Here is a 10211-nt window from a genome sequence, read left to right as displayed (position 1 = left end):
GATTTTTGAGAGATAATGCCATTTGAAACTTGTTTAATTGCTAGTAATGATTATTTTGACATGTTATTTGAGTTGAATGCTTATGAACTTGACGAACATTTTCGTATATGCTTATTTGAAAAAGTGTAGATTTGATGAAAATATGAAAATGAGCTTAAGTTTGATATAAATTGATCATGTCATTGTAATTATTTTGATTGATGATTTTGCTGACACTAATGCATATTTGGATGCACAAAAATTGTGTTTGATGTGTTTTGCAGACTGAAAGGGGTGAATCTTCATCCCAAGCTCGCAATGCTCCTGCTGAGAATGCGGAACAACAGGAGGTGGATAACTACTACAAGCAAGATATACCTCATCCAGTCATGACATTTTCTGATATGCACTTGGAAGATTTGCACCCAAACCTGAGATTTGACAGACTTTGGATAGATTATCCAAAATACCAAAGGGGTTTGCATACTCTTCATTCTAAAGTTGTTGAGGTACCTAGGGTCATAGAATGGGGACCATTAGAAGCTGTAGAATTGGCCGGGCCAATTATGGAATTACTTGCACAGAGGTATGGTAATTCTATTTTTAATGACTGGGTACGTTTATTCACCATGCGTAGACCTGTATATAAAGTATGGTGTGAAGAATTTTTGTGTAGTATAGAATTAAATGATCGGGTAGCTAGTTTAACCGATCGATCTTTTATTAGATTTTTGTTAGGAGGTTCGATGCGCCACATGTCTTTACTAGACATGGCTCAGGCTTTACGTATATATACGCCTGAGGAGTTAGCATCTGCCGATTGTAGAGGGTTGATACTAAATGGTAGAAAAATAGATGAAAATTTTGATACACATGGTGTATGGAGTCAAATGACAAGCCATCACCGATTCAAAGGGGGAAATTACTCTTATTTGGATATAGATAGAGCTGAATTAAGAGTGATTCATAGGTTTTTAGCTAATTCGATTACACAAAGAGGTAAGAACAAGGAAAAGGTAAATGAACAGGATTTGTTTTACCATATGTGTATTCGAGACCCACAAAGCGCTGTAAGTATACCTTATTGTGTGGGTTATTATTTATCAGCTATGGTTAGGGGGATGAGACCGCATAGCATAATAGGAGGTGGTATTTTTATTACTTTGATTGCTGAATATCTCGGTGTGGATATAAGTCGGGGGGGATTATTAGACGAAGAACCAGAACCCAGCGATACTATAGGTTTAAATGTATACCATGGTGCGAAAGTTTTGAAGAGGCGAAATAATGCCGCAGTACAATACCATGGTAGACATCTACAGGTTGAGAGAAACCAACAGCAAGGTAATGTAGGAGGGGGAAATGAAATGCAAGAAATGCAAAGGTTTATAGCTTCACAGGAGTACGAAAATGCTAGACAAAGAGCATTTGAGGATTGGCAAGTTCATCAAAACCAAATCATAGCTCATTGCCAACATATAGGTAGAAACTATATTCCTACTCCAAAACCCATATTCCCTCCCTGGTCTATAGAGATGCAACCACCGTATCCTACGTATAACCCTGCCGAAGCATTCTATAGCACCTATGGTTATGCTTGGAACCCCTATTGGTATCAGTATCATCCCTAGTCTACTTAGTTTTATTTATTTTGTAATTTGTAATGTTGTTACGTTTAATACTTATGTTAATATTGTAATAGTTTTTATAATTTTCTAACTTTTATTCTTAGATTTTAATAATTTTTGAATGTGGGGTAATATACCAAACTTCAAAAATATGTATATATGTTTGCAGTTTATCTTATGTACACAACAGGGTAAAACAACGCATTTTCAAAGACTGGCATTAAGTTCAGCAAAAGCAACTAATTTTGACGACAAGATGCAAAATATATATGAAATAACAACAAGACGGAATGAACAAATGATGTGCACCATTTATCATTCAGCAAACAAACGCCAATATATTTGAAAACTTTGGTAAAAATTTAATCATTTTCACACAAATCACCCTCAATAATTTAAATTGTTACTGATTTCTTGCAAATGAGGGCATTGCAAGATCTTAAGTGTGGGAAGGGGTTAAATTCTTTCGGATTTTATAATTTTTATCTTAAACACTTGGTTACCATTAAAAATACTAGTAAAGCAGTAGTTGTATTAGAATCTAGTGCTCTCTGATAATAAAGAACAGCCCTAGTCTTATATACTGACTACCCAATTCTAGTAAAAATTTTCAAAATTTTCAATTAAATGAACTCAAAATCATGTTTATACATATTTATGAACGATAAAACTAGGTTTTAACACCGAAATTATTGTAACTTCGGAAAGGACATAAATTGAGAAACAAACCAAAATATTAAAATTCATTTAAAATGGAATAGAGGACAATAAAAAGGAAAATAAAAGCCAAGTGTGGGAAAATTCTCCAAGTTATTCAAAACATATATCACATATTTTTGTACAAATAACTGAAAATACTTTTGCTTTGGACTAAACTAAAAAGTTTTACCTGATTTACTGTAAGAAAGATGGATCTACACGATGAATCAATTCCATCATTAAAAGGAAGTAAAGTCTTCCGAAAAAGACACGCGCTTCTTGATTTAGGTCAAGAAGTTGTCGTCCAGACCAGCTGTAGGTTGACGAAAAATCCAGAAAAGTCATCACTAAAATCAGCAGGAAATCCACGGACCTCAGCATTAAACAGGGTCGCCATGTGGTCAGACTTATACTAACCATGAGAGAATCTGTCTTGTAAAATGGGGAGGGCGCCGTGCAAATTAGCTTGATAAGACTAATGAATCAGATCCCCAGAAAGGATAATCTCCTTAAAAGATCAAAAATCAGCTTTTAAGCCTGATATTACTCAATCCTTGAGATTGACCTTAAAGATTGACAATTCAAACTCATGGAATTCAATGATATCTAAACTCGAGCTTGAACGAGAAAATATTTTGATCAAAATTACAAACCGATTTGTTTTCTGAAAACCCTATTTTCAATGGGTTCATTACCATTGAACGTAAAATCCTAGGAATTCACCTGGAATTCATTAGGTCACCTGAACTAAATCAGGTATCAATCGTAAGAACGGTGGTTGCATAGTGGTCAAAGACAGGACCTTGTGCCAGACCGAAAAATTATAAGGGTGAGCTTTACTATTGCTCCTACCAAGGATAGTAATTGCGTCCGACACGTTATAAACCATAATTAAAAGCATGTCAGGGGACATTGCCTTAACAGTTGCTTGTTCAACGCTTTCCTTTACAACCGGACGGTAGTTTACCGAAAGGTAATATACGGAGCAAGTGAACTGGACGTGTTGCTTTCCTAATACAAGGTTAGCAAGTGGGTGACACAAAACCATAAGTTTTGAGCTAAAATTTTCAAATCTGAAACCCTCCAAACCCACAAAAATATTTTGCAAACACCGGTAAAGGGTTATTCCGGAAAACTTATCTAGGGTAAAAACTAGATTTAATTTTCAAAAGATCAAATGTTTTCATAAAGATCCAATTTCCTTAATGGATCTAAATTTTTATAGTCATGTGGGACTGTAAACCATATCGTTACTACCATTGTTTATACTGCCGTATAGAAATCACTGATGTACAAAGTGTGAAGAATAAAGAAGTGATTCTAGTATTTCAAGATGATATTGCTTGAGGACAAGCAACGCTTAAGTGTGGGAATATTTGATAATGCTAAAAACGAACATATATTTCATAGCATTATTCCTCAAGAAAGACAAGCTTTTAGTTGCAATTGTTCTATTTACAAGTGATATTCGTTTAAATAATAAAAGGTGAAGACAAAAGACAGATTCGACGAATTGAAGACGCAAACGACCAAAAAGCTCAAAAGTACAAAAGACAATCAAAGAGATTCCAATTATTGATAAGAAACGTCTCGAAATTACAAGAGTACAAGATTGAAAATGCAAAATACAAGATATTAAATTGTACGCAAGGACGTTCGAAAATCCGGAACCGGGACCAGAGTCAACTCTCAACGCTCGACGCAACGGACTAAAAATTACAAGTCAACTATGCACATAAATATAATATAATATTTAAATAATTCTTATAATTATTTATATATTATATAAATAATAAAAATCCGTCGGCAAGAAAGACTCCAAAGTTTGTGAGCTGTAATTTCAAACTCCGCGACTCGCGGAGTTTGAAGGCAAAAAATGCCGCGAGTCGCGGAGACCCAAATTCTGAAAGTCCCTATAAAAGCAAACGAATTCTGATCGCAAATCACACATATATCCATCCATCTATCTAAACGTATATATTTATATTTATATTTTAATTTTAATTTTAATTTTAATTTTAATCCTAATAATAAGGGTATGTTAGCGAATGTTATAAGGGTGTAAGTCAAAATTATGTCCGTGTAACGCTACGCTATTTTTAATCATTGTAAGTTATGTTCAACCTTTTTAATTTAATGTCTCGTAGCTAAGTTATTATTATGCTTATTTAATCCGAAGTAATCATGATGTTGGGCTAATTACTAAAATTGGGTAATTGGGCTTTGTACCATAATTGGGGTTTGGACAAAAGAACGACACTTGTGGAAATTAGACTATGGGCTATTAATGGGCTTTATATTTGTTTAACTAAATGATAGTTTGTTAATGTTAATATAAAGATTTACAATTGGGCGTCCCTATAAATTACCATATACACTCGATCGGACACGATGGGCGGGGTATTTATATGTACGAATAATCGTTCATTTAACCGGACACGGGAATGGATTAATAGCCACTAGAATAATTAAAACAGGGGTGAAATTATGTACAAGGACACTTGGTATAATTGATAACAAAATATTAAAACCTTGGGTTACACTCAGTCGACATCCTGGTGTAATTATTAAACAAAGTATTAAAATCTTGTTACAGTTTAAGTCCCCAATTAGTTGGAATATTTAACATCGGGTATAAGGATAATTTGACGAGGATACTTGCACTTTATATTTATGACTGATGGACTGTTATGGACAAAAACCAGACGGACATATTAAATAATCCAGGACAAAGGACAATTAACCCATGGGCATAAAACTAAAATCAACACGTCAACCATCATGATTACGGAAGTTTAAATAAGCATAATTCTTTTATTTCATATTTAATTTCCTTTATTTTATATTTAATTGCACTTCTAATTATGGCATTTTTATTGTTATTGCACTTTTAATTATCGTACTTTTTAATTATCGCAAGTTTATTTTATCGCATTTTTATTAATCGCAATTTCATTATCGTTATTTACTTTACGCTTTAAATTAAGTCTTGTATTTATTATTTTACATTTGGTTTTAACTGCGACTAAAGTTTTAAAATCGACAAACCGGTCATTAAACGGTAAAAACCCCCCTTTATAATAATAATATTACTTATATATATATTTGTATTTTTATAAAAGTAAACTAATATAGCGTTAAGCTTTGTTTAAAAAGATTCCATGTGGAACGAACCGGACTTACTAAAAACTACACTACTGTACGATTAGGTACACTGCCTATAAGTGTTGTAGCAAGGTTTAAGTATATCCATTCTCTAAATAAATAAATATCTTGTGTAAAATTGTATCGTATTTAATAGTATTTTCTGCTAAAATTTAATAGCTATTTTATATACACCTCGCGAAACATCACTGCATCAATGTCATGTTCTTTCATTGTTTCGAGAACCTAAACTACACCGTGAAGTGCAATTTGAGGAAGGTAAAACAGCAGTTCAGGGGGATAAGTGGGGACCCTGCGTGGTCGAAGGGGATACTTGGGGCGGCGTTAACTTTGTGAGACGATGAACACAAGAACATGGCGCACACGATGGTGGTCGACTTCAGAGTGATACGTGCCGAATCAGAGTACGATGCTATCCTTGGGCAACCGGTGCTATCACATTTCGCCATCAGCACATGTCTCTACCGAGAGATCATAACGCTACCTACCCCACTAGGAGAAGCCACATTCAAGTCCAAAGTTACCGCGGAGGACTTTCGACTTCGACAGGTACACGCTAACATGTATAATAAATCGTTTTGAAAACTAAGATCACAGGTCGCGCGTGGTCACTTAACAGCAAAGTTGGCGCTTGTATACTTCGCTGGATAGAACGCAGTAAACACGCAACCAGTCTGCGTGCTTACCGCATTAAAACGAGCACAATCTTACATAATCCGAAATATAAGATGCATATTAGAGTGCGCCTGCACACATACTCGCGCTTTCATTGATTTGTAACACTATTTGACTGGTATCCGCAGATCCGAAGTATTCAAGCCGAGGCAAAGGCGATGAAAGATGGGGCCGGCTCTTCTGGAGCTGGAATTGACGAGGGAGACGAGATTGCCGGCGTGGACTACGAGTTCGAAGATTACAAGGATGAGAAGTTGAGGGAGATAACATGTGGCTTTAGTTACAATCATGGTGGATACAGTTATTATTGGTATTGAAAAATTTGGAAATTTGTCAGCGCATCTTGTTTAGCGCATGTGTGAAAGTTTGTAATGACATTCCTTAAGCGTTTAACGCGCATTGTCTATGCATGTTTAATTATTGTCTCCAAGTTATCGTCTGCCATAATCTTTGTACCATTACATGTAAAGTAACTCTTTAACTTGAAAACGGTGTGCACAATCTCTTAAGCAGCGCACTCCTGCCTTTGAAGGGTTGCTTTCTCCAGCACCCGTGCGGCAGAAGCGTGTTTGGCAACAAGCTAGTTTATTATAACCAGACGGTTAAGAGTCATTGGATTGACCTAACCAACCTACACAGAACTTGAGATCTGCAAGTCATGACTATAAACAACGGCGTTGGTCGCGCCTGACCTCAATCCTAAGTGTTGGCGCACTTAGAAGACTCCCGATGCGCACACACGGATGCTTAACTTAAGCATATATTGTGTGCACAAGAATATATGTGATAAGTTAAACGTTGACATGCCTTGAGTATAATTACGATGAAAATCAAGAGATACTTAGCCGAACATTTTAACAAACGATCTTACGCGCATGATCATATAAGAATCGCGAACATAACCCATATACTTGGCTACACTGATATTTAACAATTGTAACTCAGAAACATACAAGTAGCAAAGGACAGAATCAAGTCTAGCGCGCATACACAACCTACGGCTGACAATGCAATATGCTTAAAGCATAAATTGCTAACGCGCACTTGTAAACTATAAGCGCACTATAACGTGCAAACCACACGTAATATAGACAAGTAAACAAGATCAGTTTTCATTATTATTAAGAAAGTGATTACATTGTTAGAGAAAATTACAACGGGTCATTTAATAAACGATCAGCATCAGCAGTGGGGTCTTCGGATAAAGCCACAAGGGAAGGGACCCTGATGTTCATCAGTGTCGGCTCCACAGCCTTGCTCTTCTGTGCTGCAAGGGGATCCACTTCCTTAGTAATGAGGGCATCCAAGGCCTCAGAAGATTGGACGTGAGGCTGAATCTTTCTCCAAAAAATAAGCCTCTCCTCTGCCTTGAAAGCAAGAATGGCGTCAACAAGAAGATCGCTCACGTATTTCGTATCGCAAGCACGACCAACAAGTGTAGGGAGACCCTTCTTCAAAGTCTCAAACTGACACTTTGCCGTGTCACGATCAATCTGACAAGAAGTTAAGCAATCAGTCAAGTTTTCGCGCTCTCTTTCCCAAGCGCTCTTTTCAGACTCGAGGGACTTGACCTTTTTAGCCAACTCCCCAACCTGAGAAGCCAAGGACGCCTTCTCCTCAGCTAGAACCGACGAGGTGCTGACCACCTCGTTACGAGCCTTTTCTGAATGTTCGAGATCAGAAGTCAGATGCACGATGCGGTCATGCAGCTGCTCAGCAGTCAGCGCGCCCGGCGTGGAAAAGTCGGTGCCGTCCAGGCGTGCCTTCTCCTCCTTAAGGAAACTTTTAGCACGCATCAAGTTCAGCATAGCCAGTTGAATGTCAAAGCACCATGCTGCCACGGGTGAGAGGTGCCCAAAATAGTCAGGAAGCTTGATGTCTTCCAAGTAGTTGAACTGAGAGGCCGCCGTAGCCTCTGGAATAGACAGCTGATCATTCATGCCATAAAACTGCAGGCAAGCTTCTACAAATAGGAAGGCAACTGGTTAGCAACAAAAAAGGCAGTGCAATGTCCCAGCACTTGAGAAAAGAAAAATTACCTTTTCCTTTTTTAGCGCGCTTGCGCTTACTCCCACCCTTAGTTGGGGGCTCACTAGCCTTGCCCCCTTCAACGTCTGTCTGATGAGAGTCCTTGTCCGCATGACTCTCTCGCTGACTAGCGCTACCAGACCCACTGGCGCCAATAGCGGCATCACCCTGAACTTTCCTATCAATGTCCATACCCTGGTCACCCTGATTCTCCACTTCGGGCATCTCAGTATGAATGCCCTCGATGTCGCGGGAAGCAAGAAGTCTGTCTAGACGCATCTCCGCAAATAAAACATGCTAAGTTAGACACAAGTGATTAAGAGAAAGCAAGTACAAAAATAACGCCCATCTGCCACCTACCATTATCATCGGCGTCTAAAATAACTGGCAGGGCAGGCGGATAGGGACACATATTAGCAACCCGTAAAATATCAGAGCTATATTAACGGATAGGGAGTTCGCGGTTGTAAAAATGAACAAGTCTATGCTACTCCTCTGGGGAAAGGGGAGGCCTAATGTTTAACTGCGCATTGGTAGCGTCGGTATGCCACGCGCAGATATTTCTATACGCGAGCGGGATAAATGAATCATCGATAAAGAAGAATGAGTTCTTCCACTTCTTGCGCACCCCAGCTTTCAGGCGCTGTACAAACTTAATCCTGTCGTTGAAAGAATACCAGCTCTGTTGATTCTTACGATATGAAAAGACGTTCTTAAACAAGTTCAGCGATGGAGGAAATTGGTAGTGCCGGCAAATCATCTCGAAGAGAATAACGTGACATGCGCTATAAGGATGCAGCTGCCCGATGCCAACATTGAAGTGACTAAGAACCTCCATGAAGAAAGAAGTGGGAGGATAGCGCACATTCCCATCCACCATAACCTGCCTATATACGATAACATTACCATCGATAACATCGCTAGCGCGCTGATCAGCCAGGGGCGCTACAGGATTCAAATCAGCCAAAGGTGGGTACCACTCCACCAACTGCGCAACTTTGCGCTGCGTCATAACAGACTTAATAACCTCACAATTCGGAGGCTCAGAAGTAGAGGAAGAAGATGCCATCTATTAACAAATAAATCAAAGAATCGTAAGAAGAAAGACTAAATGGGCGCTAACCTGAAAAAGCTAAAGACGAGGTCGAAGTAGTAAGTTGATAAGATTTGCACAATAGCGAAGAGCACAGACGAAGTAAAAAACTGAGAAAGATGATTATGAGGTATTTATAGGAGAGTAAAAACATGGAAGAGGCCCTAGGGGAAGTTGAAAATGGGCGATTAAAATATGAAGGGCTGAGATTAAGCCACGTGTCGAAAGATGGAAAGGGAAGAGTACGAGGCAACCAAAGGCGGCGAAATCGGCGGAATGACAACTGTAGCATCTGACAAAACGTCGCTTCGGTCTTTATGCATTTAATACAGCAGGACAATATTTTTTAAATATAAAAATAGAAGAAGGTGCAGGCGCACCGTGAAGAATAGCTGAAGGACAGTTACGAGTTGAGTTCAACGCCATGCGTCGTACTTGTGCACACCATCGAATGATAGTTACGAGTTGAGTTCAATGCCGTGCACCATACTTACGCACACCATTGAGTGGCAGTTACGAGTTGAGTTTAACGCCATGCGCTGTGCCCGCGCATACCATTGAACTGGGGGGACTTAATGATACGTATACCTGATCAGTTCGTGCAAGCGCATCAAACAGCACCGCCATGAGGATTTACAATGGCGCGCTAAGGCATGGAGCGATATATTTGCAACCATGCACCAGTCCCATTGGCGCGCATTGACAGCGTCCACATGTCGGGCGGTGCTGTAGCTGGCAAAGGACACCTGGCAGACAAGAATCAGAGCCGACAAGAACAGTTTTTACTTTTGTCGGATCAGCTCACCTGAGGACGTACTATTTACAGGCCACAATCCTTTTAACCTTATTACGTGGCGATAGAAGACAAGAAAGGTTATCCTATAAATACAAAACTTCGTCCACAGAACAAAGGATCTTGGAATTTCACTTTTACACACACATAC

This window comes from Rutidosis leptorrhynchoides, chromosome 7 (genome assembly GCF_046630445.1).
Source record: "Rutidosis leptorrhynchoides isolate AG116_Rl617_1_P2 chromosome 7, CSIRO_AGI_Rlap_v1, whole genome shotgun sequence".
In the NCBI taxonomy this organism is placed as follows: Eukaryota; Viridiplantae; Streptophyta; class Magnoliopsida; order Asterales; family Asteraceae; genus Rutidosis; species Rutidosis leptorrhynchoides.
The sequence above is the reverse complement of the archived record's forward strand: the minus strand, read 5'-3'. Positions refer to the sequence as shown.